Source organism: Canis lupus, chromosome 12, assembly GCF_011100685.1.
Source record: "Canis lupus familiaris isolate Mischka breed German Shepherd chromosome 12, alternate assembly UU_Cfam_GSD_1.0, whole genome shotgun sequence".
Classification (NCBI taxonomy): domain Eukaryota; kingdom Metazoa; phylum Chordata; class Mammalia; order Carnivora; family Canidae; genus Canis; species Canis lupus.
This window is the reverse complement of record NC_049233.1, coordinates 68,394,046-68,421,183: the sequence shown is the minus strand read 5'-3', so window position 1 is coordinate 68,421,183 and position 27,138 is coordinate 68,394,046. Positions and strand designations below refer to the sequence as shown.

Below are 27,138 nucleotides of genomic sequence, written 5' to 3'. Positions count from 1 at the left end.
CCCCAGCCCACCTGCAATGAACACGCAGTGCCTGTGAGAAAGAAACTATGCTTTTGAGCCACTGAGATGGGTTGATTATTGCCACAAATAACCAGCCTATCCTGACCGACACACTCTGACATCTCACGTATTGGCTTACTGCCTCCCCCCTCCCCTTCTAGAATGTACTTTTTTTTTTTTAAGTGATGCCAGGACTGTCTGTCCACTGTTTCACCTCCAGTGCCTGGATCAGGGCCTGGCACAAGGGAGGGGCTCTGGGAATATTTGTCGTCTGACCGAATGAGTGATGACTGGGTTGCACCGCCTGGAATAGGAAGCTTTAGCGAAGACAGGCGAGTTAATCCTGGCCTCACCTAAAGAGCCTGCATGGTGCCTGCCCTGAACGTGAACCAAGCTGCCCGGCCTCGAGAGCAGAAGTGCAGCTGCTGCTCTCACCGGGAGCAGTTTGCACGCACAAACCGCAACACAGCGAGGCACAAGAGCCCGGAGAGCAGCTAAAGTCACAAGGCCAATGGAGCTCTGGCCCATGGCCGAGGGGACTCGGCGACAACCATAAGTAACAAGCATCAGCAGAGTCAGTGTCGGTGCTGAATCCCAGTGCTGCTCCCTTGCCCGCGTGGACACTAGCGCTTGCGATGCACCGGGCTTCGGAGCACCGGGGTTTGATCTGCCATCATCACAAACCGGCATGTGAGCCCCTCTCAGGACTTTTGCAAAAAGCTGTGTGTGCTTTTGTGAGCTGCTTTCTTTTTCCGTGCTTCCTCCTGGTATGTCTGAATTTGGACGGGGATAATGCGTTTCCTGTATCATGCAGCACCGCACAAGGAAACTCATTGTGTCCCTGCAGAGGAAGAGTACATCTGTAAGTAGTTTTTAAGAGTCTACTGAAGGATCTTGTTAGGGTGACTTATTCTCCCAGTTGCATTTGGTTGATGGAGTGGGTCACGTGACTGCCGTGCATAATGAACCGCTTCAGCTGCTGCCAGTGGGAAGCGCAGCCTATAAAACACGAAATCTCCTGGCCTCATTGAGGGCATGGCAAGCTGATCACATGAGAGAAGCCTGCCTCATTCTGAGCTGTCATTTCTTGCTGCCGCACACAATGCAGCAGTGTTGCTAGGCTTTTGCTTTTACGCTCCCCCAAAGTAACTGCCTCTCCAGCTTACTCCCAATTCACCCCAGAAAGGTGCTTCTTTCCGCACGCAATACCCTAAAAAGCCGACATTATTAGGATGTGCAAGTCATCATCTATTAAACCACACATGCAAAGGAGTCTTTATGTTGTGTCGTTAAAAAGGGAAATGTATTTACATCAGAGAGTAGGATTGGTGGGTTGTTTTTTCTTTTTTCTTTTTTTTGTTTTTTGTCTGTCTCTTCCCCATCTCTTTTCCTCTCATCCTTTTCTATATTTGTTTTCTTTCTCTGTTCCATTACTTATTTCTTCCTCTTTATTCTCATTGGTAATTCCCTAATGACTGCAATCATAAGGGATGTAATTTGTCTCTCATTCTCCATGGTTGGTAGAGAATGGTGATGTCCAAGCCAAAAAACACAAATGATGAGCCTATTCCAGGAGTGATCCAGCTTGCAGCTCACTCTGGATGCTTGTGAGTCACTGAGGGACATATAGTGAATGGAGAAATAAAACCCCAGCTTTCAATAGGATAATAGAAGAAATCATGAAAAAGGCTGTGTCAGTTCCACTGGCTTCTACCATAAAGTGTTCACACGCATTCACCACTATGCGAGGCACCGTGCAGGGAGCTGAAGAGAACATGTGACCCTTGACTTGGAAAAAAGTTAGTGACTCAATGATGGTGTACATGATATATCCAAATGCCGTGGCAGCTGCACACTTGAGAGGGCTTTGGGTGGTCCCAGAAGGAAGACCTCAGTGAGGACTTAGGTTGTCAGGCAGGGCTTTGGGCTGGAGGCAGGAACTGAGCTAGACCTTGAAGGACAGGTAAGGTTTAGGATGCCATCAAAAGAGCAATATACTGTATGATAAAGAAGTCAAGAGTGCATGACATCTTGATCGAATTCAGCTGTCTGGGGCACCTCACTTCATATCCCTGGTTCCCCCAGTAACCATACATGGCAGCTGTGCAGGTTATCTCACGAATGTTAGCAACAAATAGTCATCAGGTGTTAGCGTAGGCAATTAATCACAACATAAAGTACCAAGATGTCACAGCTGTAAGCTTTAAATTGATGATGAAGACAGCAAAATTGTTTTATATACCAATGAGTGTCATGGATTAAAAGCGCTGCTGAACTTAAAGAAAATAGAAAACATAATCTGGGAAATGAAAGCTTACTCTTCTTCTAGTAGAAAAACAGCTTACAAAACTTCTTTTGGAGACCTTTAAATATCAGATTTGGCTTCAGCAAGTTGAGTGAATTTTCCTTTGTTGGCAGAAAGCTGGCACTGGGGCACTACAGAAACCCCCCTGGCACCTCAGCTACTTCCTTCTGACTTTGATGCTGGCTGGCAGCCCCGGGTGAAAATCCCTGGCGCTCTTCCGCAGAGGAGTGGCAAGACTTGGCAGCAACTGTTGTGTTCACAGAGAGTCGGGAGTGATGTGTTCTCAGGGTCAGCGAGGGTGGGGGTGAGAGGCGGCTCAAGGCCAACAGTTTGACTTCCTGACCCTTCCAGAAAAGTATAGCACTCTTTAATTTATTCCTAATTGGAATATTTTGCTGTGGTTTTCCTGGCCACAAAACATGCCCCTTTAACCATTTCTTCTCAATAGACCTTTGTTAGATTTGATGTCATTGTTTCTGTATCAAAATAACTTCCATGTAAAAGTCAGTACCAAAAATGCCCCGTATTCCTGTTCCCCATAACTCAGTAATATGGTTTCTGAGGTTCTTGAGGCCAGGATGTTTAGGTCTTTTGGTTCTGAGGGTTTGGAAGGAAAAATTAAGTAGACTTTATGAAAAATAGAAAACCCTTTGGGACCATCTCCCTCGTTCTGAATGTGCGTGTACATGCACATGGTTGGCGTATGCTCGTCTGCATGCATACACACACATCCTCACACATCCCCTATTTTATTGAAAAATACTATGACAGAAAACTTTAGTCTTTAGGTCCTGGTTGCAGCCCTTCACTGATGGGCACCTGAGAAGCATATGTTTGCAGGCAGCAGGGGGTAAGGCTAAATGGTCTGGCTACAACAGAAAGTGAGGTTGAGTTGATGATTCTACTGGGAGAGATTTTTTTCCCTGTGTTTTCATTCCCAAACTTTGTCACCCCCGCTGCCTAAGGGACTGAAGTCATGGTAGACAGTACTCAAAAGTAATGACTCCCCAGAGTCTCTCCCTGGAAAATCAGCATGCAAAAGGCAGTTGGCCCCAGAAGCCAAGGACTCCTGGCTACAGGAGTAGAATGTTAAAGCCACACAGCAGTAAAAGAAATCTGGGTTTCCTATATTTAAAATGGTCTATTGTTTCAGTCTTAGCTTTAGTGAAATCCAGAGAATAAATCCAAACTCTTGGTTTCAGAGTCTTTTTAACAGTAAGATGTTTTTGTTGTTATTCCTTACAAGATGATGAAAACGAGGTGCTGAAATTTAGATGCCTTCTGAAAATGACTTGGAATAATTATGTTTGTTAAACTGGGCAGCCCTGATATTGTCTGCTATATAAATCAACTTTCATTATTCTTTAATGACTCTTTGCAATTCTTTTTTCTCAAACTTTGCAAGCTTGACTTGTGTTCACCTTGCTGTGGAATGCTTTAAAGGGCATTTCATCTAATAGCACAGGGAAATGATAAATTATAGATGCCAAATCATATAGTAGTGATTTAAGTAGCACTGGGGTAAGGTTGTAAGCAATAAAACAAAAATTTTCCCAATCAACCTCTATATTAGGAGCAAGAAAGAAATAGCTATCTGCATAATTAAAGAGCAACATGTCAACATGCTTGTTAATATGCTAATCTTGACGGCTTTTTTAAAAAAAATTGAAATCACAAAGCAGAATACTGGGAATATTTATCAGTTTAAGTGAAGAAGTTCTGTATTTATGAATGAGTATGAGGTAATTTTGTTGTACGCGTGCTCTGGAAATGCAGATACCAAGGAAGGAAGAAAAAGGAACTCGGTCTCAATCTCTTAAGCATTTGTGGAGTCAGGACCATGAGGTGGTTAAAAGTGACCTGGGTCTAAATTTTGGCCAAGTCCCTACTAGCTGTGTGATCTCCGGCAAGGTACTTAACCTCTTTGGGCCTGTAAAATGGGGAAGATAGCGTTCCGTCCCAGGACCTCTGCAGATACTGCTCCCCTGCCTTGAAAGTTGTCCCTTGGACATTCTCATTGCTGGCGAGGCACTTCCATCCAGTCTTTACTTCAAAAACACCTTCTATGAAATTTTCTTCAGACTGCTATCTAGGATTTCAACAGCTTGACCCCACTGATATTTTATGGTCCTCTTTCCTGCCTTGTTTTTCCCCATAGCACTACTTCCTAATAATACTAGATAACTAATTTATATTGTTTGTTTTCTACATCTCCCACCAGAACCTAAACTCCAAGAATGCAGGGATTTCTGTTTTAGTCACTGCTGCATCGGTAGTGCCTAGAACTGTTCTTGTCACAGTAGCAACTCTCAATAAATATTTGAAGGCTGAATGATGTCCCTTAGTTTCCAAAAGGTAACAATTTGGGCAGCCCCAGTGGCTCAGCAGTTTAGCACCGCCTTCGGCCCAGGGCGTGATCCTGGAGACCCAGGATTGAGTCCCGCGTCGGCCTCCCTGCATGGAGCCTGCTTCTCCCTCTGCCTTTCTCTCTCTCTCTCTCTCTGTGTGTGTGTGTGTGTCTCTAATAAATAAATAAAATCTTAAAAAAATAAAAATGAAAAGTAATAATTCTACGGGCACCTGGCTGGCTCAGTTGGAAGGATGTGCAACTCTTGGTCTCAGGATTATGAGTTTGGGCCCCACATTGGAAGCAGAAATTACTAAAAAACTAAACTTAAAAAAATAATAATTCTATCCCACACATATATTTCCTCATTCCGAAGTTTAATGAAGTGTAATTTTTTTGCCACATAATTTTTTCTTGGTTGTGATGATGACTTTTAACCCTGAGTACAGTGACAACCACCCCTTAGAGGCCTGATAACTACATATGGAAAGTGAAAGGTGCCAGGTTAGACCACCCTGGCCATGACGCAGCTGTTTTTCTAAGTCTCCAGCAGTTCACCTGGAGGAAGCGATGATGCTGCTTGCTGGACCTCCCTATTTCCTAGTCCTTTATCCACAGATAAACCAGGGACAAGGTCTGATTTACCCTTTCTACCTTGTCCTTTTACTAGCTAAGTGAGGATGCTTATGTAAATATGGCACATTATTTCCAAAATCTGAAGGTGTGCAAGGGCAGAGTATATAAAATACTATGAGTTCTCTCTCTCCCCCCCCCTCATCCTCCTTCCCTCCCTCCCTTGATCTTCCCCTCACCCCACAAGGGTTTTGTTTTTTTTTTTTAAAGTATTGCTAAACATTGGCCTGCTAAGGGAATCAGGCAGGGAGATGGAGTGTAAGATTTCCTGAATGCCTACTGTGCTCCAGACATTACACCAGGGGCTTCACATACTACATCTAACGCATTCCCTCCACATGGTCCTACAAGGGAGATACTATTAGCCCCAATCTCTAGACAAGGAACTAAGGTGAGACCAAGGTACAGAGTGGGTGAGGGACCTGCTCGGGGCCACCTGACTAATAAGTGGCAGAGCAAGACGGAGCGTTTATCAGAAACATGACAACCACTTACATTTTCTCTTTGCCCCTGTAAGCCGTTTCCTAAGCATTAGACCAATTTGTGGGTCTTGAGCCAACAACTTCTGAATTAGAAAGTTAGTGTTCATGATGGACTTTCACAGCAGCTGAAAGCTATTGGGATCTCAGCAGCTTCTCCTCTCATCAGAGAGGCAAGGACCTACCCTGCACGCCAGGGACAGGCTGACGTCAGAGGAAGAGCGGCTGTGCCTCCCATTAGTAACCAGATGTGATCTCTCCCTCCCTCCTCATTTTACTTCTTTGATGGCACTTATGCTGCTCTGCTTTGTTTGATAAAAATGTATGTATTCATCTTATTTTAAACCCCTGGTGGGCACAAGTGCTCCCCTCTACCTGATGCCAGGTAAGATTCCACTGCCGGAAGGGGGAATAGCCCCTGCATCCAACACCAGACAATGTTAGAGTGGGAAGAGATCACCCCTTCTAATTACCTGATGCTACTAATGGCAAGAGTGAAGCCTAGCAAGGATATGTAACTTGGTCAAAGTCACAGAGTGGAGACCAGAGCCCTGGTTTTCTTAGTTCCTTAGTTTTCCATTATACTGCACTATCTCCCTTGTCTTTAAGCAGAAATACAATATGAATGGAATGTGCTTCAAGAAAAAAGCTTTAGGGGTGCCTCAGTGGCTCAGTTGGTTAAGCGTCTGACTCTTGATTTTGGCTCAGGTCATGATCTCAGGGTTGTGAGATCAAGCTCCATGTTGGGCTCCACTCTGGGCACAGAGCCTGCTTGGGATTCTCTCTTTCCTCTGCCCCTCCCACCCCCTGTAGTGTGTGTGTGTGTGTGTGTGTGTGTGTGTGTGTGTGTGTGTGTGTCAAAAAAAAAAGCTATGTGGTAAAAGCTGTGTAGGCAGCACAGGGTTCTGCAAAGACAGCAGTGGGGACAGAATAGCAATAGTTCAGGAAATAAAATAGCAATCACTTAACTAGGTTGGTGGCTGCAGAAATGGAAAAAGAAATGCAAATGCAAGGAACATCATGATATGGATCTGCTAGGACTCATAACTGATTTGGGCGATAATAAGTTCATGGGGTGATGAAAGGAAAGTCAAAGTTGAAGCAAGAGCAAGTATGGTGTAGTGGTTAAGCCGGATCTGTTTTCAAATACCAGATCCTATGTGTTTGTTTTATGACCCTCTGTTCATTCGGTAAATATTGAACACCAGTATGGGCCAGACATTGTTCTAGTCATTTGGGCTACATCAGAGAATAAAATTGGCAAAGATCCTGGAGCTTATATTCTAGCTATGTCTTAACCTTGCTAATAACCCTTTGTTTCCTCAGACATAAAGTAGAAGGACTAGTAGCCATTCATATGGTTGTTGTGAGGATTAAGTACTCAACAAATATTAGAGATCTGTATGCCCAAGTTTTGAGTCTGGGTAACTATGGTAAAAGTAATATTAAACAAATCATGAAACTGGAAGCATAAGATGGTCTTGAAGCAAGATTCAGTATGGGCATATCAAGTTACAGTCCTTTATCATCTCAAGTTTCTGATAACATATGTGACCCAGGATGGCTACAGAGTTTGGTCTGTATGATTAGTACCTTGGGGATTGGAATTTGCCTCTATGCCCCGATTCTTCTTTAAATAAAAGAAGTTGATATTATTCCCCAAATCCCGGATTCTCGAGTCTGGCCTGTGCTAGGTAGGAATAAGAAGCCTCAATGGAAGAACACTCACTGGGTGCTGCTGGGCCTGGGCTCTGTCTTGATATGCAAGAGCCCCGGGGGCGCTGGGAACCAGGTGGTGTGTGGCTGGCCCACGGGCAAAGATGAACACCCAACCGCTCCCTGAGAAGAACGATGGAGCTCTGCTATCAGTACTTGAGACTGCGCAACAAGCCATCTTCAAGAGGGCAGAGGAAACTGAAGACTCGAGGCTGAAAAAGGACTCCTGGGCAGCAAACCAACACTGATGGCAGTCGTGTGTCGTCAGGAGAGAGAGATTTTGGGGGGTGTCTACCAATTCTGCCTGGGTTCAGATGGGAAAGGAACCAAAACAGCCAACACGGTCCAAGAACACCCAGATTACCAAGCGCTACACATCTTAGCCACCAGCGATTCTAGGAGTGTGGTCCCCAGACCAGGACTATCGGTGTCACCCGGGAACTTGTTAGAAATTCAGATTCTTAGGTCCTGTCCCAGGACCTTGCTCCCAGAATCTCTGGGGATGCAGCCCAGCAATCTTTGTTTTCACAAGCATCCAGATGATTCTCTGATAGTAAAGTCTGACAGCTACTGAGACATACTGTTTAACTCTGAGTTCCCTTCCTAGCTGGTGTCTCCAGCCGCCATTGCCTGCCTCCCAAAATGTATCTTCCTTGATCGCCTCTGTGTTTCCGTATTTTCAGGGTGTTTTGTTTTTTTTTTCTATACAAGATTCTGTGAGGAGGAGAAATGATAAATAGTAGGTCCCACTGGGGCTCGAGTCAGTGAAGACCCTGAACTTTATCCTCTCACTCAAAATCTGACAAGACGGTTGCATGCAGATATTTATCCCTGTTGAATTTTCCACTTATTTTCATGCTCATTAGTAAGCTACTTCTGATTTTTTAGTCTTCTCTGTAGGACTATGAACAGAATCAAATTGGGCCTTAAACCCAAGGTGAATTAAAGGAATCATGGATAATAAAAATAAAAATAGCAGCTATAATTGAACACTCATTCCATCATAGGCACTGTGCTGTATTTTACATGACTTACTCAATCCTCTAACCACCCTATATTAAACTTTTTTTAATTAGTTTTTATTTATTTTATTTTATTTTTATTTATTTATTTATTTTTTTAGCAATCTTTACATCCAACATGGGGCTTGAACTCACTAAGAGTCTCATGCTCTTCCCACTAAGCCAGTCAGGTGCCCCTACATTAAACTCTTATTAACATATCTTACAGTTGAGATCATTGAGGCTCAAACAGCTTAAATATATTGTCTAAGGTCAAATGCCATGATGTGCATATCTGTAGGGTGAGCCCAGGCAATTTGACTCCAGAACCAAAGTTTTAGTCACTATATCATTGGTCTATTACATTAGAATCATCAGGGAGCATTCCAAAAATATTCATGCTGGGTCCCACCAGACAGTCTAATAATTTAATTGGTCTGGGTTGGGGCCCAGACAGGATACCTTTCAAAAGCATCTAGGTGACTCTACCACAGGCAGGTTGAAAACCTCAACATAACATAGTCTCCATGTCTCCATGCTTACACTAGGGTACACCACCCAAGACCAGCTGCTAGTAAGTAGTGGAGCTGGGTTCTGAATTCAAATCTGTATGGACTCAGAGTTTAGTTCAATCATCATCATCACCTTGACCAGTACTTCTACCATTTCCACTCCAACACCACTTTATATTTGAAGATTTACAATTTACACAGCATAATCAAAGACAGAAAAATATTTCTCCAGTCAGCATATCTAATAAAAGATGTTGCTTTCAAATATTTTTATGACTTCTTAAATAATCTGAAGTTGTCATCATCATCATCTTTTTCTTCTTCTTTTAAAGGTTTGGCTTGTAGAAAGTATTCCAACTATAATGGCAAAGCACTCAGTTTTCCTATGAGCTTATAAATTGAAGTGGTTCTCTGGGATAAACAAAAAATCTTTTCATCTAAAAATTTAATTGAGACCAATTCAGTGCCCTGGGAGTTAGTTCCAATGTTTGGCAAAGGTTTCTGGCACTGAGCACTGGGCCTTGGCCTCAAGCCTGCACTGGGTCACCTTACAGCTGCACCTCAGGGCTATTTGCCAAGAAGCTGGTCTCATGGCAGCACTACCCTATGGCTTACCAGAACACTGAGCCTCGATACCCAATCCGGCTGAAAGCAATTCACATGACTACAACTCTGTTTAGCAAACAACCTACAGGAGTCATCTCGTGGAACATTGTAGCTCCCTCTGACATTTCTGGAAGAAAAGAGGACTAGTTTTCAGTAGTTTGTCTAGGATCAGGGAAGGGCGATCTCAAAGTTTAATATATAACCAGAAAGTTACAGATTGATGTCACCATCGCATAAAAGGGAAAACATCTGTCACTTCCATTTGTAGCCAGGTTTCTAGCAGCTTTTTCAAAAAGGAAGAAGATGAGGAACCAGTTATCCTGGTTCAGAGGCAAGAGAGATCGGGATTTGAAAACTGGTCTTCCCACTAACCAAGTGAATTTAGGCAGAGAGCATAATCTCATTAGGCCTCAGTTTCTTCATCTATATATTAAGGTTTGGGCTCATTAAATAAATTCTAAGTATCAGTCCTAAAATTATATTTTATGTATGAATATATACTTATAGTTTTTCTAATTTGCTACAACCACTTGAAACATCCCCTTACTAGAGAAAATGTGAATTTCTAAAAACCTGAGGTTGACATTAAGGATGGAACTTAAGAACCAGAAATTGTATCTTTTTAGCTGTACGAGGCTATTTAGATAATGTACTCCAACTTGCTCATTTTATCTTCTCCCTCTCTGTCTTCTCTTTCCTTTTTTCTTTTTAAAATTCAAGAAATCTTTTTTCTCTTTTTTAAAGATTTTATTTATTTGTTCATGAGAGACACACAGAGAAAGGCAGAGACATAGGCAGAGGGAGAAGCAAGATATCTGCAGAGAGCCCAATGTGGGACTCAATCCCAGGACCGGGGATCATGACCTGAGCCAAAGGCAGATGCTCAACCACTGAGCCACCCAGGCATCCCCTCAAGAAATCTTTTCTAAGTTCTGCTGTGTACCAGGCACTGAACCAAGTGCTGGAAACCAAGACTGAGTCCTTGGTCTTAAAGAATTTCCAGTACAGTAGGCACAAGTAAGCATGTTATTAACACACAATGAAGAAAGTGCTACAGCAGAGGTGAGGAGAGGGTACAATGACAGAGGCTTAGTCTCAGGGTGGGGAAGGGGTGGGAGTCAGGCCAGGGTTCCTGGAGAAGTGACATCTAAGCTAAGACCAGGAGAAGAGCCACTTTTCTAGGCAGAAAAGCAGCATAGGTATTTAAATATTACAGGGGGAACTCTGAAATAGTGGGGAGGATTGCCCAAGGGCATGCATCTGGCCAGTGGCAGTGCTGGAGCTCAAGGCCCCAACCTCCAAATTATAGCCTTGGTTGATTGTCAATGACATGAATTAATAGCTTTTGTGGGGTTTTTTGGCTAGGTGAAACATTAGAGTGCATGCCTTTGCTGCCACCAACTGAGTTAAGATTCAGGGCTCTTTCTGGGCTCTCTAGGCTTAGGATCTCCCCTGTCTGGCTCCAGTGTCTTCATCAGTAACTCATCAACACAACCACATCACAGGCCCATCAACTGAGAAACACCACCACCAATCTGCTCTAGGGATGAGGCTCCTCCAGCTGCGGAATAGTGTAGATGGATACAGCTCCTGCTGTGACTGGTTCAGGAGACAAGTCTTGGTTAGTAACAGCTCAGTCCTATGAGGACTGTCTTCCAATATTTAAAGGGTTGTAGGAGGGATTAGATCTATGCCATGTGGGGTGAAAGGGAAGAATAAGAATCAAATGAATGTATAGGTACAGGTAAGTATATTTCCCTAAATGAAAAGAACTTGAGGCTGGATGCACTTTTAAGTAATGGATGTCCCTCCACCTAAAGTATTTAAAACAAGGCAGAATGACCATTTCACTGGGATGTTACAAAGGGGACATAGGATTTGATCTATAGAGGTCTAGTCAAATCCTTCCAGCTTGGGGCTTCTGCATTTTCACAGTTGGCCCAGGCCAACTGAGGTCTAATTGTTCTAGTTTCTTATCTATTCCTCACAAAGTATTTACTCTTAGTTCTAGTTAATTAACATTTGCGAGCACATTATTTTTTACATTTCCGAGCAAAGAAAAACTTATCGTGTAGTATGATATTTAAGAAGGCAGTTTAGTGGGGTTCCCCTCCCCCTCATAAAGCATTAATATATATATACTGCTAGGTAGTGAAACTGCTATATTTATGTGAGGAAATGGGCAGTTTGGCCCGCGTGTGTACCACACGCACCTATCCAGTCTGGTGCACGGGTACTGTTTTATTTTAGGTGTATTCTATCGCTGTCCATACATGCTGTTCACGCTATGGTCCATCGTGTGTTCCATACCCAAAGGAAACTTTATCAAGTCTTCCTTTCCTTTCTCCCACCTTTGTTTTTCTTTGTGGAAACTGTGCCACTGCTTCATTAGTCTAAAGATATGGAGAGAGAAGGGAGAGTGTAGTCAGTGAAAACTGAAGATATTACTGGCAGTTCTGACAGGTGCAATTTAGATTTTGTTAACCCCGAATTACTTTCAGAGAGCAGTGGTAAAAGATGATTTATATTGTTTTGTGAGGCAGACTCCTCTGTTAGTAACATAGTAAAATAAAACATATAATTTGTTTTTACCTGCTTTCTATGCTTGGTGCATGTAATGTGTTATAAATCAACTATATTAAAAATATTTTGTTTTAAATTAGTATTTGGATAATATATTACCTGAGGTCTAAAATATGTATGTTCTAAAACAACATAATAGCTTTTTCAAAAAAAAGAGAAAAAGAATTGCAAGCCCATTTTCTGAGCGTTCAAAATCAGACAACATTAAAAGGACCAGCCAAAATGAGCTGGCTCTTCCCTATGAGCCATGGAACATAAATTACTTTAACATGTTATGCAAAGGAACTTGTCCTGCCCTAGCTCCTATAGTCTACCTTAGAGAGAAGCTTAGGCTCAACTACACATTGAAAAAATAGAAGTTCCATAGCTGCTGCAGGTGATCCTGCACCTGGAGCAATGCGGGCCATGCCTCAGACGGTCCCTAAGCTGCTACAGGTGATCATGCACCTGGAGCAATGCGGGCCATGCCTCAGACGGTCCCTAAGCACTCTGTAGAGTTACAGGGACTGGCCTCTGCTATAGCTGTTTACTGTGCATGGGATGAATAAATCATTTTCCTCAAGGTAATCCTGCGGAGGGCTTCCCCTCAAAGAGTCACAATCATCCGGGCTCTGCATGCAACATAAAATTATGGCTTTATAGTACACTGCTATGGTAGCGTGTTGAGAAGAGCTCCACCAGGTACGCCTGGGGGGCTCAGGGGTTGGGCGTCTGCCTTTGGCCCAGGGTGTGATCCCAGAGACCTGGGATCGAGTCCCACATTGGGCTCCCTGCAGGGAGCCTGCTTCTCCCTCTGCCTGTGTCTCCACCTCTCTCTCTCTGTGTGTCTCTCATGAATAAATAAATACAATCTTAAAAAAAAAAAAAAAAAAAAAAAAACTCCACCAAAAATGACAAGCCGAACTTGAAGGGCAGCAGCAAGCAGCTGATAGACTTTGCTTTTTTTCCTTCCAGTTGTTCTTCATATGGCAAAAATGTTTTTATTGGTGATTTCTTTTACCGTATAGGATGGTAAAAGCAAGGGGACACCAGGCAAAGTCCCTTGCAATCAGTGCAAGGACAGAGCCTGAACTCAGGTGGGGGCACTGGTCAGAAGAGGGCAGTGGGCCATTTTGGGAGGAAGAAAAGACAACTGGGAGCAGACGAGGGGACTGTCTGCTAAGCAAGGGAGCAGATGACACAGAAGATTCTACAGCTGCTTGCTGCAGCTGTTCTAATAGCCTCTTCGGCTTCAGAATAGAGGCAAATGTGTTTAGAAATGAAAGCAAGAGGGGATAGGAAAAATGTACCTTCCATTTCTAACCAACTGGAGTATATTCTTCACAAAGCTCACTCTGTTCTCATGAGGAGGCTATTTTTAGGATTCAAATATAGGCAAAACACTAACCAGCACACTCTATGTGCTTCTTAGCTGCAAACACAATTGGGTACGCCCAAATTACGCTGCAATTTCTAAGGGCAAACTTGTAGTTGGAGCCCTGAACATTAGAAATGGTAGCAATTTAGTAATATGATAGTTTATGGCCCTGCCCGGCTATTTCTGAACTCATAAAATGCTCTGTCACATGTAGCCTTAATTTTTAGATGCTTTAGGGCACACGCTGGCTTTAAGCCATTATTTCTTGTTTTAAAACGCGAATAAAGGTAGTTGATCCCCCTACTCTGAGATGATTTCCAAGAACTCCTGGCCCTCCGGACTATCTGAAGGACTGGCTGTGGCTGACTTGAAATCCTATCCTCAGGAAATAAATACACGGTTGGGGACAAAGGAGGTCAGGGCCCGGCCAACTCCATCTACCCGCATGTTTTCTTCAGGATCCACAGGCGTCCTAAACGACAGGGTGTGCACCTTCTTGATAACAGAGAGCATTTACAATCAGAAAAAGATGTTCCTCAAAAATGTCAGGGACCGAGAGAAGTCACAAAAGAGGAGAGAGTTAATAGTAACTGCTTGATTCCTGGGCTGTTTTATGGATTAAAAAAAATAAAAGTCTCGTAAAGTTTAGTAATTAAAGTCACATGTGAGGGTCAGAAGTCAATAAAGATCTGTGAACACCAAACTTCTACGATTGCAAGAAGGCCTGAGGGGTGGCAGGGGTAGTGAAGGTGGCTATGGGGGTTGGGGGGGAGGATCTCAAAATTCTGCAGAGCTCTTCCCTCATAGGGTTTATGAGAGAGAGAGAGAGAGAGAGAGAGAGAGAGAGCATGTCACCGATTCCAAAGGGTGCAGCTATTTCTCAGGCTCTCTGCCTTGGTGGGCAGGGGGCTCTCCCTGAGTCCATGGAGGCCGAGGGCCAACAGCTGCCTGATTTCCCAGCTCAACTAGGCATGACCCGTCCCCAGAAGGGAGAGCAGCCCTCCGAGGATGTTGTGGTCTGAGCAGCCTCAAGGAAAACAACCATGCTACTAAATGCAAAGCACTTAGTTCTGTGGAGATGTGTCCTGTAAACATGGTTAGGGAAAGGGAAATGAGACGACTTCGACGAGCAGTTCAGCTAACAGACCAGTAACGCTGGCCTCCAGCACGGAGCCAGAGTCCTAATCTGAGCCCCTGTCTGATCCCCAAGTCTGTCCCGTGACTCCCCCACCGCTGTCTGTGCCAGAGAGGATGTCTCTTCATTGTTCCCACATGCTTCCCTCATTCCTGCCTTCATGCCCCAGCTGCTGAGGAGTCCTCAGGCCAAAATGCCTTCCCCACGCCCCACCCAGCCGATCCTGCCGTCTCTCAAGGCCCGTGTCACACCCACCTCTCCTCCACTGAGTCTGCCTTGGTGGCTCCAGTCCGCAGCGGCCTCCCAACGCCGAGCAGTTATCACAGGATCTCCACTCCCATGTTCATATCTGATTATGTCCAACTTCGAATGTGGCCGTGAGGGGCTCTCTAAACTTTCATTAACTCATCTTTGGAAATCCTGCCAGTTGCCAAACTGTAAGCATCTGTTGACCTACTAAAATGACTGGCAAAGCAAGCACCAGGGCAGCGTTTCCTAACCTCAAATCTATTCTTTGAGTTTAAACCAGATGTGAGCTGAGGAATGCTGTCCTTTGAGACTCAACTAAATTGGCTCAAATCCTGTTCCTTTGTGTGGTGGGAGCCCCAAATTCCTTCCTTTTGGGGATTCTGGAAGGGGGTGGGGGTAGTTTACAATTTCTTTGCGTGGTCACCTCTGGCTCTGAGTTCTTGCCTTCTGTGGACTTAGTTCAGTGGCTGGAATGAGTGTTTTGCTCTCTCTGAATCCAATATCTCCAGAGAGGGAACTCAGCTCCTTTTTTTGCTTCAGTAAAATGGGCTAAAGCAGGAGTGATGTCCCCTTGGGAGAAAAACCCGAAGTGAGGCACATGTGTCCTAGGTCTCTAAATATTGATACTTCACATTATACATACTATTTGCTTTTGAAGATTTAGAAGAAAAAAACTTTGTATTGATTAACTCTTCATTGCATAGCGTAGAATGCTAGAATTTTCTTTGCCATTTTCTAAGTGACTGATTTATTTCTTGTGCCATGGCAAAAAAATAAATGAAAGCTGCTTCATTATTTTTCATATAGGACATCCTAGTAATTGCTAATTAAACATATACAGACTTTTGAAGTTAATTATAATTTTTCCTCAAGTAGATATGTGTGTTTCCGTTTCTGTGTTCCAAATGGGATGCTTCTTGTTGAGAGGAGCTCTGACATCAGACTGTGTGGATTCATATCCTGTCCTACCACTTAGTACATATGTGAATCTGGACCAACTGCTTAACTCTCAGTAACAAATATGGGTAAGAATAGTACCTAGCTCATATGGATTAAATGAACATGTGTAAAGGGTTTTACAAAGTGTTTGACCCATACTAAACACTACATAGGGGTTCTTTTCTTTTTTATTTGGTATCGCAGGGTTTATGCTACAAGTGCACCGTTATGGGCTGACTTGTGTCTCCTCAAATTCATGTGTTGAAACCCAAGCCCTTAGGATCTCAAAATGTGACTGTATTTGGAGATAGGGCCTTTAAAGAGGTAATTAAGTTCAAATGGGCTCATTAATCCAAAATGACTAGAGTCCTCAATAAGAAGTGGAGATTATGACACAAACAACAGAGAGAGAGGGATGACGAAGTGAGGACACAGAAAGAGGACAGCTATCTGCGAGCCAGGGAGGGAGGCCTCAGAAGAAACCAAACCTGCCGCTACCTAGATCTCGGACTTCCAGTCTCCGAAGCTGTGAGAAAATAATCTTCTGTTGTTTAAACCACTCAATCTGTGGTATTTTGTTATAGGAGCCCTAACAAACTCACATTTGCATCAAAAGTAAATTTACTAAAAAAAAATTTTTTAATCAAATATGATGAGAAACTAATGGACTGTCATTATAATTGAAGTTGGTAGGATATCTCTAAAAGGTTTTGATTTTTGTGAGGCTGAAACCTAGTGATTAAGAGCACTGGGCTTGGGACACCTGGGTGGCTCAGCAGTTGAGCGTCTGCCTTCAGCCCAGGGCGTGATCCTGGAGTCCCGGGATCGAGTCCCATGTCGGGCTCCCTGCAGGGAGCCTGCTTCTCCCTCTGCCTGTGTCTCTGCCTCTCTCTGTGTCTCTCATGAATAAATAAATAAAATCTTAAAAAAAAAAAAAAAAAAAAAAACAAGAGCACTGGGCTCTAGTCCTGGTTCTGCCACTTTCTGGCCATATACCTGTAGGCACACAACCTAGACACATATGTAAGGACTGTATGAGCTCCAGGACTTCGTGGGTGTGTAAGAGTAAATGAGAGAATATATAGCACAATGCCTGGCACATAAGAAATGCTAAATTAATAAAATTCTGTCTATCTAACTATCTATTTAAATTCTCTTAATAGCAGTGGTAGTAGAACAGGGAAAACATTTTCTCAGGACTGACATTTTCTTTCTTTTTTAGATTTTATTTTTTTATTTGAGACAGAGAAAGTGGATGAGTGGGGGTGGGGGCAGAGGCAGAAGGAGAGGGAGAAGCAGACTCCCCACTGTGCAGGGAGCCCAACGTGAGGCTCAATCCTACGACCCCGGGATCAAGCCCTCAACCGAAGGCAAACATTCAACTGACTGAACCACCAGATGCCCCAGGACCTGACATTTTCTGCTTTGGGTGTGTGTGTGTGCGTGCGTGTGTGTGTGTGTGTGTGTGTGTGTGTTTAAATCCTGATAGAAATTAGAAATTAAGTAATTTCTCCAAGGTTATAAAGAGTATGACGGAGATAGGATTTGTAGGAAGGGGTACCTGACTCCAAGACCCATTCTCTTTCCATGCTATAGATTACCTTTCCCATTAATTTTTCTACAACTTGTAGGTTCTAGTATGCTGTCCACGGTATTCACCTAATTTGTGCTTTCCAGTGTGTGTGTGTGTGTGTGTGTGTGTTTTATTTGTTAGGAATCATGGGCCCAGAGCAATAGAAAATTAAATATTCTCAAAGGGTCTTCCCATATATAAAAGAAAAACAAAAAAGAAAAAAATAAGGGGATCCCTGGGTGGCGCAGCGGTTTGGCGCCTACCTTTGGCCCAGGGCACGATCCTGGAGATCCGGGGTCGAGTCCCACGTCAGGCTCCCGGTGCATGGAGCCTGCTTCTCCCTCTGCCTGTGTCTCTGCCTCTCTCTCTCTGTGACTATCATAAATAAATAAAAAATTAAAAAAAAATAAGTAGAACCCAACCTTCAGATAGAAGCAATCCTAGTTTTGGTAACTCTCCTGTGCTGTAATAGATACAGCCAGGGTATAATGGCCTCATAAGAACATGGCATAAGTGATTATATTCTCACATTGCAGTGTCCTGATTTGAACCAACAGACTATGATTTCTAAAGGATTATAACTTGTGCTGCTATTGGACGAACCCCAATGTCTAATTTTAGCACTGAACTTGTTCCAGTGGTACTTAGTCCTAGTTAAATAAGCAAACTGTGTTCTTAGTTGCTAGATGATAGCTCTTCGTTTCATTTTGTAACTTGTCCATACCACCAGTTAGGAATCATACACCAGCTACCTATGGAAATATTTTTAAATACCCAAACAATGTGTTTTTCCAACTAGGTTCTTTAACAAAGAAACAAATAAAACAATAAGGTAATAATTTCTTGAATCATTTAGTTTTCACTAAATTATCTCCCAGAAAATATTCCATTCCATCACGTAGGCAGTTATTTACTGAATTAATGTGTGAGCACGTATTTACTTTATTTTTGTCAAAAATAGACTGCTTCTCAAAGAAGATGATACCATATAATCCTAGTTTTTAAATGTCACAATGAGAATGGCCACATAAACATCACTCCCTCTTTAATTAAAAACAGAAGACCAGGGGCACCTGGATGGCTCAATTAGAAGAATAAGAGACTCTTGATCTCAGAGTTATGAGTTTGAGCCCCACGCTAGGTGTAGAGACTACTAAAAATAAACAAATAAATGTAAGAAAATAATAAAAATAAAAACAAAAGACCAAAGCTGAATTTTTCTATATAGAGCTAAAATGGTTAGTGTGAGCTACTTCTCTCTAGGTAATATTTTTGCTACTTCATTAGTTTTATACTATGGCAGAGGCTCGTTTTGCATAACATTTTTTTAAGTTTATTTATTTAAGTAGTCTCTACATCCAATGTCGGGCATGAATTCACAACTCTGAGATCAAGAGTGCCATGCCCTTCAGACTGACCCAGCCAAGAACCCCAGTTTGCATAAAAATTTAGATACTTGGGTTTAAAATGCAAAAATCCTTATTTTCAAAAACTTATTAACCCAGTAAAAATATTTTAAATATTCACTATAAATCACAATACAAATCTGCAAGACAATTAATTGAATTACTATTTTTAACAGAATGGAAGAACAAAAAACTGAAAATTGTTTTTAAAAAATCTTCATATCTAAAAGAATACAGATAAAGCATAGTTTGAGGCAAACAAGTTTATTTTCCAAAAACATTGTATAGCTTGTAGTTTTCTCTCTATATAAAACTTCGAATTCTATAAAGAAAAAAACTAGTTTAAATAACCAAAATGCTTTTCTCTTCTGGCTGTTTACCATTTTTTAAAATTAATTAATTAATTTTAGAGCAAATGTGTGTGTATGTGAGGGAGGGAAGGGGCAGAGGAGAGGGAGAGGGAGAGGAGAGAATCTCAAACAGACCCCCTGCTGAGCACAGCCCAATATGGGGCTTGATCTCCTGACCCTGAGATCACGACCTGAGCCCAAATCAAGAGTCAGACACTTAACTGACTGAGCCACTCAGGTGCCCTGTGGCTCTTTACTATTTTAATGTCAATGTAAAAGCCATTTTGTATCAATTGAAATATTTATACTGAAAAAAATTGTTCCTTTTGCCTAATTTCAGGGGTAGTAACTCTTTGGGAGGGCTCCAAATTTATTACAGAGAATCTGAAAATCCTGATGTTCTCCAAAACCAGACTGAGGTTTTCATTAAAAAGAACCTAACATATCACCTTACACCTGTCAGAGTAGCTAAGAATCAAGAAGAAAAGAAATAACAAGTGTTGTCAAGGACATGGAGAAAATGAAACTCTTGTGCACTGTTGGTAGGAATGTAAATTGGTGCAGCCATTGTGGAAAACAGTATGGAGGTTGCTCACAAAACTAAAAATAGAACTACCTTATGATCCAGTAATTCCACTGGTTATTTACCCAAAGAAAACGAAAATACTAACTGGAAAAGCTACATGCACCCCTATGTTTACTGCAGCATTATTTACAATAACCAAGATATGGAAGCAACCCAAGTTGAAAGGATAGATATATATAGATAGATGAAAGGACAGATATATATATAGATAGATGAAAGGTTAATATATATATTATATATATAATGGAATATTACTCAGAGATAAAAAGGATGGGATCTTGCCATTTGCAACAACATGAATGGACCTAGAGGGTATTATGCTAAGTGAAATAAGTCAGACAGAAAAACAAATACTGTATGATTTCACTTATATGTGGAATCTAAAAAACAAAAATAAGCAAACAAAAAGCAGAACCAGACCCATAAATACAGAGAACAAAACTGATGGTTGCCAGAGGGGAAGGGAGGTAAGGGAATGGGTAAAATGGGTGAAGGGGAGTGGGAGATACAGGCTTCCAGTTATGGAAAAGGATGAGTATTAGGGATAAAAGGTACAGCACAGGGAATATAGTCAATGGTACTGCAAGTGTTGTACAGTGACTGGTGGTAAATGACTTGTGGTGAGCATTGCTTACCGTATAAACTTATTCAATCACAATCTTGTACACCAGAAACTAATGTAGCATTGTGTGTCAACTGTACTTCAATTAAAAAAAAAGAGAGAGAGAACTTATTAGACCGGGAAGGAAAAGACCTCTCGTTTTCAAAGAGGTTGGCAATCATTGCTCCTTCACCTCCCTTTGACTTTCCTCGTCTGCTCTTCAGGAGTGGAGGAATAAGCAAAAGAAAGTATCTAGAAGCAGAGGTAAAGGTGATGGTAAGGCACGGACTTATACTATTTCATTAAGCAGATGATGTAGGTTAGAGCACTTAGAATATGATCTCTTTTTTTGTTCTATTCTAACTCAAATGCTGAGTTACAATGCCTTCAGAAAAAGAATTGAACCACTGTATGGACAATGACTGCATTTCGCTTGAATTTCCATGATTTGGGAATCCCTCAAAATGACTGAAAGGGCTATGAGAGCTTCTAAATAAAGCAGGCTGTTATATTACATTATTTTGTAAACTAAATATCAAATTGAAAAAGAATCAGCAGAATTTCCAGTCAAGGTGGCATGGTAAATTCATGCTTCAATTCATCCTGTATGCTCTACACACACAGTAATGACAGATACAATAGAAAAAGAGAAAACAAAAAGGTCATTTTTGGGCTCAAAAAATGAGATAAACATCTTTGTGGACCAGAAATGCAACAGAAATGCAAAGCAGTGAGCTGGGCTCATGCTGAGACTATCAGGCTCTGAGTGTTAAAGCAGCTGGTGGCAAGTGGAATACTAGGGTGGAATATTGGGGTTAAAACGCTCTGCTTAAGATGGAGACCCAAACCAGCAAGGTTACTGAAAGCCAGGAACTGGGGCACACCAAGCATCCTGGTTTTCCCAAGACTCTCCCTGTTTTAGCCCTAAAAATCCCAAATCCCAGGAAACCCCTTAGCTCTGGGCAAACAGCAATGATTGGTCACCCGACTTTCTCTAGCCCCATGAAAGGAACCTAAATAAAACAACTGCCAATATACTGCCTGGAACGGTGGATTTATGTGGAGCAGTGGACCCAGGAAAGCGAAAGGATGAAAGACTAACAACACAACAGCAAATGAATTGAGATACCAGCTGGCTTAGATACTAGATTAGCCATATTCCTAAAATGGTTAAGAAGCATTAGTGGCCTCTAAAGCCATTCTAAGATCTTGTTCTAGACTGGGGCATGGCATGGAGATAAGGGCAGGTGGAAATATTCATGAAATTGGAGATGGGATAAGAAAGGATGACAGAAATATCCCCCACTCAAAGTGATTATGCAAATCAAAATTCCAAAAAATACAAGGTTAATGCTAAAAAAGACAGTTGGGCAATGATGGAATAAGTGGCTCCAGACCAGTGTTTCTGCTATAAAAAGTTATAAAAATATATAATATATGTAAACAACCATTTTCAGAAATTGAACAACAAGCAGTAAGAGACTGTGATTCCTGGGAGAAACAAAAACAAATGAGTTCCCCAAATGCCCTAGTTTTCTGCCTGGAGGCTCTCTGTGGATTGACATACAGAAAGCCAGAACTCAGGGGCACCTAGGTGGCTCAGCTGGTTGAGCACCTGCCTTTAGTTTGGGTCATGGTCCCAGGGTCCTAGGATTGAGCCCCACATCAGTCTCCCTGCTTGGCAGGGAGCCTGCTTCTCCCTCTGCCTGCTGTTCTCCCTGCCTTTGCTGTCTCTCCTGCTCTGTCAAATGAATAAATAAAATCTTTAAAAGAAAGAAAGGGGCAGCCTGGTTGGCTCAGTGGTTTGGTGCCTGCCTTTGGTCCAGGGCATGATCCTGAAGACTTGGCATCGAGTCCCACGTCGGGCTCCCAGCATGGAGCCTGATTCTTCCTCTGCCTGTGTCTCTGACTCTCTCTCTCTCTCTCTCAAGAATAAATAAATAAAATCTAGAAAGAAAGAAAGAAAGAAAAGAAAGAAAGAAAGAAGGAAGGAAGGAAGGAAGGAAGGAAGGAAGGAAGGAAGGAAGGAAGGAAGAAAGAAAGAAAGAAAGAAAGAAAGAAAGAAAGAAAGAAAGAAAGAAAGAAAGAAAGAGAACTCAAGCACAGCACAGTGGTTTAAAAGCTAGTGGCTCAGGTCATGATCCCCTGGGAGTCATGGGGTTTTAAGCCTTGCATCAGGCTCCCTGCTCTGTGGGGAGTCTGCTTGGAATTCTCTCTCTCTCTCCCTCCGCCCCTTCCCTCCCCTGTGCACTCTCTCTTCTCTCTCAAATAAATAAATAAATTTTTTTTTTTAAAGAAAAAAAGAGCCAGTGGAACTCAGGAAGGTGACCACAATTTGAGTAACAATGTATCAGAGAGGAGAAAGATGTGCAGAAACAGAGTTCCAGAAATCTGTATAAGGATCATCTTGAGTATTTGTTTGAATATTAAAATGCATAAGCATAAGGGAAGACCCCATAAACCCAGGCAAAAAAACTCCTGGAAGATGAAAAACTCTTGGGGAAAGAATTTCTGGGGATCTGAGACTTGTGCAACACTTTCACAGGTTGGGAAGCATTTGAGTTCCAACCAGGGACGAGTCTTCTTAAACACAGGGTGGGGGTTGTGTGCTAAGAGGCAATCTTCCTGGGATCCCTGGGGGGCTCGGCAGTTTAGTGCCTGCCTTCGGCCCAGGGCATAATCCTGGGGTCCCAGGATTGAGTCCCACATCAGCCTCCCTGCATGAAGCCTGTTTCTCCCTCTGCCTGTGTCTCTGCCCCTCTCTCTCTCTCTTTCTCTGTCTCTCATGAGTAAATAAAATCTTTTAAAAAAAGAGAGAGACAATCTTCTGTGACATGTCGTCATGTCTTGTGACAACTTTTGCCCCAACTCTCTTTCCAAGGATATTTGTATGGTCAATAACCTTTGGAAGGTATAGGATAGTGTTGCCTTCCAGGAGAAAGGGCAAATTTGTTTCCTGACCAGGATAATAGAAAATGCCTCCTTCCAGGGCAAAGTCTGGGCAGATTTGCTAGCAGCTATCTTATAAAATGAGAGGTTTTCTAAGTTCAAGATTCCTCAGCTATGATTCAGACCCTCTGTGAGTGTAACGTCCACTTGGATCCACCCTGCATTTGCCTCCATGAGGTCTGGGGGACAAGGGAAACCAATGAGAATGGAGCCCATGCTGCCTGCTATGCTTTGAGTAATAAAGTCCTTTGTCTCTGACCCAGGAGTCTCATGTCTTCTGCCAGCATCTAGGCAACACTACAGGCTTGCAAGTAGGGTAAAATCTCGGACACTGAATATAACCCCTGACCTGACAGCAGGCATTTAATAGACACCCTCAAAAAGGCCATCTACCTCACAAACTAAATCCAATCCATAGCTTGGTTTTGTCTATAGCTTTTGAGCAAAGAAAAAATTTTTTTTTACATTTTTAAAGGGATGTAAAAAAAAAAAAACCCAAGAATTTGCAGGAGACTGTATATAGCCTGTAATGCCTAAAATACTTACTACTTGGCCCTTTAAAGAAAATGTTGTCTACTTCTACTTTAGAACCATCTTAACAAAGCTTTAAAACATGACTTGAAAGGATCAAACTGATGTGCAAGTAAATTAACTGCCGGCTGAAAAAACGTATTTTTGAAAAGACCAAAAAAAAAAAAAAAAATCTAGAAATTCAGCAGCATGCTAAACAGTGTCCAGCACAAATAAAAAAATTATTAGACATGTAAAGAAACAGGAAATGTGACTCATAATCAGGATAAAATCAGTCAATAGAAACAGACTCAGAATCGATAGAAACAGTAAAATTAATAGAAAAGGACTGTAAAGCAGTTCTTATAAATGTGTTTAAGGATGTAATGGAAAGCATGAAATAATTTGGAAACAAATAAGGTTATCTCAACAGAGACAGGAAAGGAATTTTTAAAAAGTACTATTTATAACTTTTGGAGCTGAAAATACATGATCTAAAATAAAAATTTTAAATTTCACTGGATGGGCTTAAAAGCAGCAGATTATACACTACAGCAGGGCAGTTAACCTGAAAAATGAGCAATGGGAATTTTACAACCTGGAGCGCAGAGGAGAAATGTAAAAAAGAACAGAGCCTCGGTGAGGGACAATACCAAGGAGTATGATTCAGAAGAAGAGAGAAAGAGCAGAAAAAAATATCTGAAGAAATAAAGGTTGAAATGTTCCCAAATTAGGTGAGAACTTTAAACTCACAGATCCAAGAAATTTCATTTCTATGGAAACAAGAAAAAAAGAAAAGTTAATGATTGGAACAGATTATAATCCCAGTTTCTGAGTTCTGAAGGTAGCTAGTTGAGATTTCGAGACGTCAGGCTCGAAGTATCTTCAAATGGAGTGAGGGCAGGCAGCGGCAATCTGATAGATTCCCTGGTTTGCAGTTTGCATGCCTCTGGCGACCTGTCTGAGTGGCCTACACAGCAACAGGCACGAGGACTGTCCATACATCAGCTGTTGTGATTTCTCCTAAATTTATATAAAGCCCCACTTTAATTTTCATGGCTTCAGGGAAAGGGCAGTTTTAGTTTTCAATGCTCCCAAGCCAGAAGGGTGGGCGAGAAAATGAAAATGTTAGTTTGAAGAGTTGTAGCCCAGTATTGGAGGAAATAAGAAGAATTTGGGGTCTAATATAAAACGAAACCTCAGACACAATGAACAGAACTGGAATAGAATCTAATATCCATGAGTATGTATTATTCTACTGAAACATAATTTTTCTCTCTACAACCACTCCCATTTCTGTCAAATATAATCATAATTAGACCAATTTGTTTCCGATTAAGTCTGGTTTCAATAAACTTGGCCTGATTATTTACATTAAGTACAACAAAAATAGTGATTGACCATAGAGGTCTTAAGTCGGCTTCTTTAGAACTTTTCACAAGGAATCTCAAATTGAATTTTCAAAGGCCTCTCAAGACTAGGAAGCCAAGCCGAGGACTCATCATCAGATTTTGTCTGCAATACCTATTGATTTGGGTGAATTCTTCCCTTTTTGAGGTCCCCCCAAATATCTTGAGGTTCCTGTGCCTACCAGGAAGTAGCCTTCCTTACCTTGCAAGGCTGCTGGGAGCAGTAGAAGCAAGGTGGCAGGCCAATGCTTCCAAGGGGCTTTGGTGGCTCCATAAAATCAACATTAGTTCCTGAAAGTGGTCTGGTCACATCTAAGTCTATACATATCTCTCTCAAATATGACAATTCATTCAAAGCCTTGGTGATATAAGAATGTTTCTAAGTATGTCCTGTTACAAGGAGAACAGATTCTCATTGAGCTTATGCAAATAACTATATTGCCATGAAAATAAGAATACTCGCTGAGGGTTTCTGAATCCCAGAGGGATCAGGCAGGGGGAAAAAAAGTAATTGTTTCATCTGTGTTCACAAAGATACTTTACCAAATTGCTGTAAGTAATAGCTAGCTAGCTAGCTCACTAAAAGAAATGAAAAAGTTTCCTTAAATCTAGGAAGCAAAAGATTAAAGAACCAGCGATGTTTCAAACAAGAATCCTATAAAATTAGAACCATTCTCATTCAGTCTTATGTAATTAATTCTTGATCTTGATCTTTTGTAAGCAGTTTTATAAATCCAGTGTTTCCTTAGTGTTCTGTAAATTCTTACCCTGTTTGGTGTATGATCTGAAAATTATCGGAAACCTATACTTGTCAGAGTCCTTTCCATGAATCACCTTGAAGATGAACCACTTTTGCAAAAGCATCAGAGTAGAACAATAGAAGTCTGTAAATGACAAAAGACTTAAAAATGCCCGTTTAAGATCTGATGAGAGTTCATTATGTTACTGACAGAGAAATTTGGTTATTTCTATGACATACATTTTAAGATAGTAACTAGAATTACGAATGTTTTGAGAGAGAGCATGAGAGAACAAATCTTTTGAGATGTTCCAGGGACTCTCTAAAACTCCCAAGTTAGGGGGCCCCTGGGTGGCTCAGCGGTGTGGCTCCTGCCTTTGGCCCAGGGCGCGATCCTGGAGACCTGGGATTGAGTCCCACGTCGGGCTCCCTGCATGGAGCCTACTTCTCCCTCTGCCTGTGTCTCTGCCTCTCTCTCTCTCTGTGTCTGTCATGAATAAATAAATAAATAAAATCTTAAAAAAAAAAAACTCCCAAGTTAGTATGAAATTAAAAATACTCCATTAGAATTTGAATTTTGTGAGATTTGTCAAAATATCAAAAAGGATGTTTTTTGATATTTTGTATTGGATGCAATACTTAAATATCCATTTCAGGAGACAAAAACTATTTCAAAAGCAAATATAGGAGGTTACATAGTTCTGGGCAAAACTTAGGTCTTTTATTTATTTATTTATTTAAAAGATTTTATTTATTTATTTGAGAGACTGAGTGAGAGAGAGAGAGCACATATGAGCAGGGGCAGAGGGAGAGGGAGAAGTAGACTCCCTTGCTGAGCAGGGAGCCCAATGTGCGGCACAATCCTAGGACCCTGGGATCATGACCTAGGCTGAAGGCAGACGCTTAACTGACTGAGCCACCCAGGCGCCCCCAAACTTAGCTCTTTTAATAGAGGCGACATGGCTTAGGTAATCAAAGATCTGACTGAGACAGAGTGAAGACACAAAATCTTTGCTTTCCACACTGATTACTTATAAGGTAAAGAAAAGCTTTTGTTTAAATTTCTTGTTAAGAGCAGACCAATAATCTAAGAAAACTGTCTTTTTTGGCAGATGAAATAAAAATTCGTTTTACATAAGAACATGATTGGTAT

General features: G+C 41.8%; 1 protein-coding gene across 4 annotated transcripts in view; it reads right to left on the bottom strand.

Moving 5' to 3' along the window:
• LOC119874234 overlaps positions 1–27,138 on the bottom strand; it is a 91,163-nt gene that overhangs the window by 29,798 nt on the left and 34,227 nt on the right. The window contains exon 3 of one of the 4 annotated variants that reach the window (XR_005368160.1): positions 11,747–11,992. The exons of the other annotated variants lie outside the window; for them this stretch is intronic. The gene's annotated coding sequence lies outside the window, so the exon portion shown is untranslated. Of the gene's footprint in view, positions 1–11,746; positions 11,993–27,138 lie in introns of those variants that run through there. 4 annotated transcript variants of the gene reach the window in all.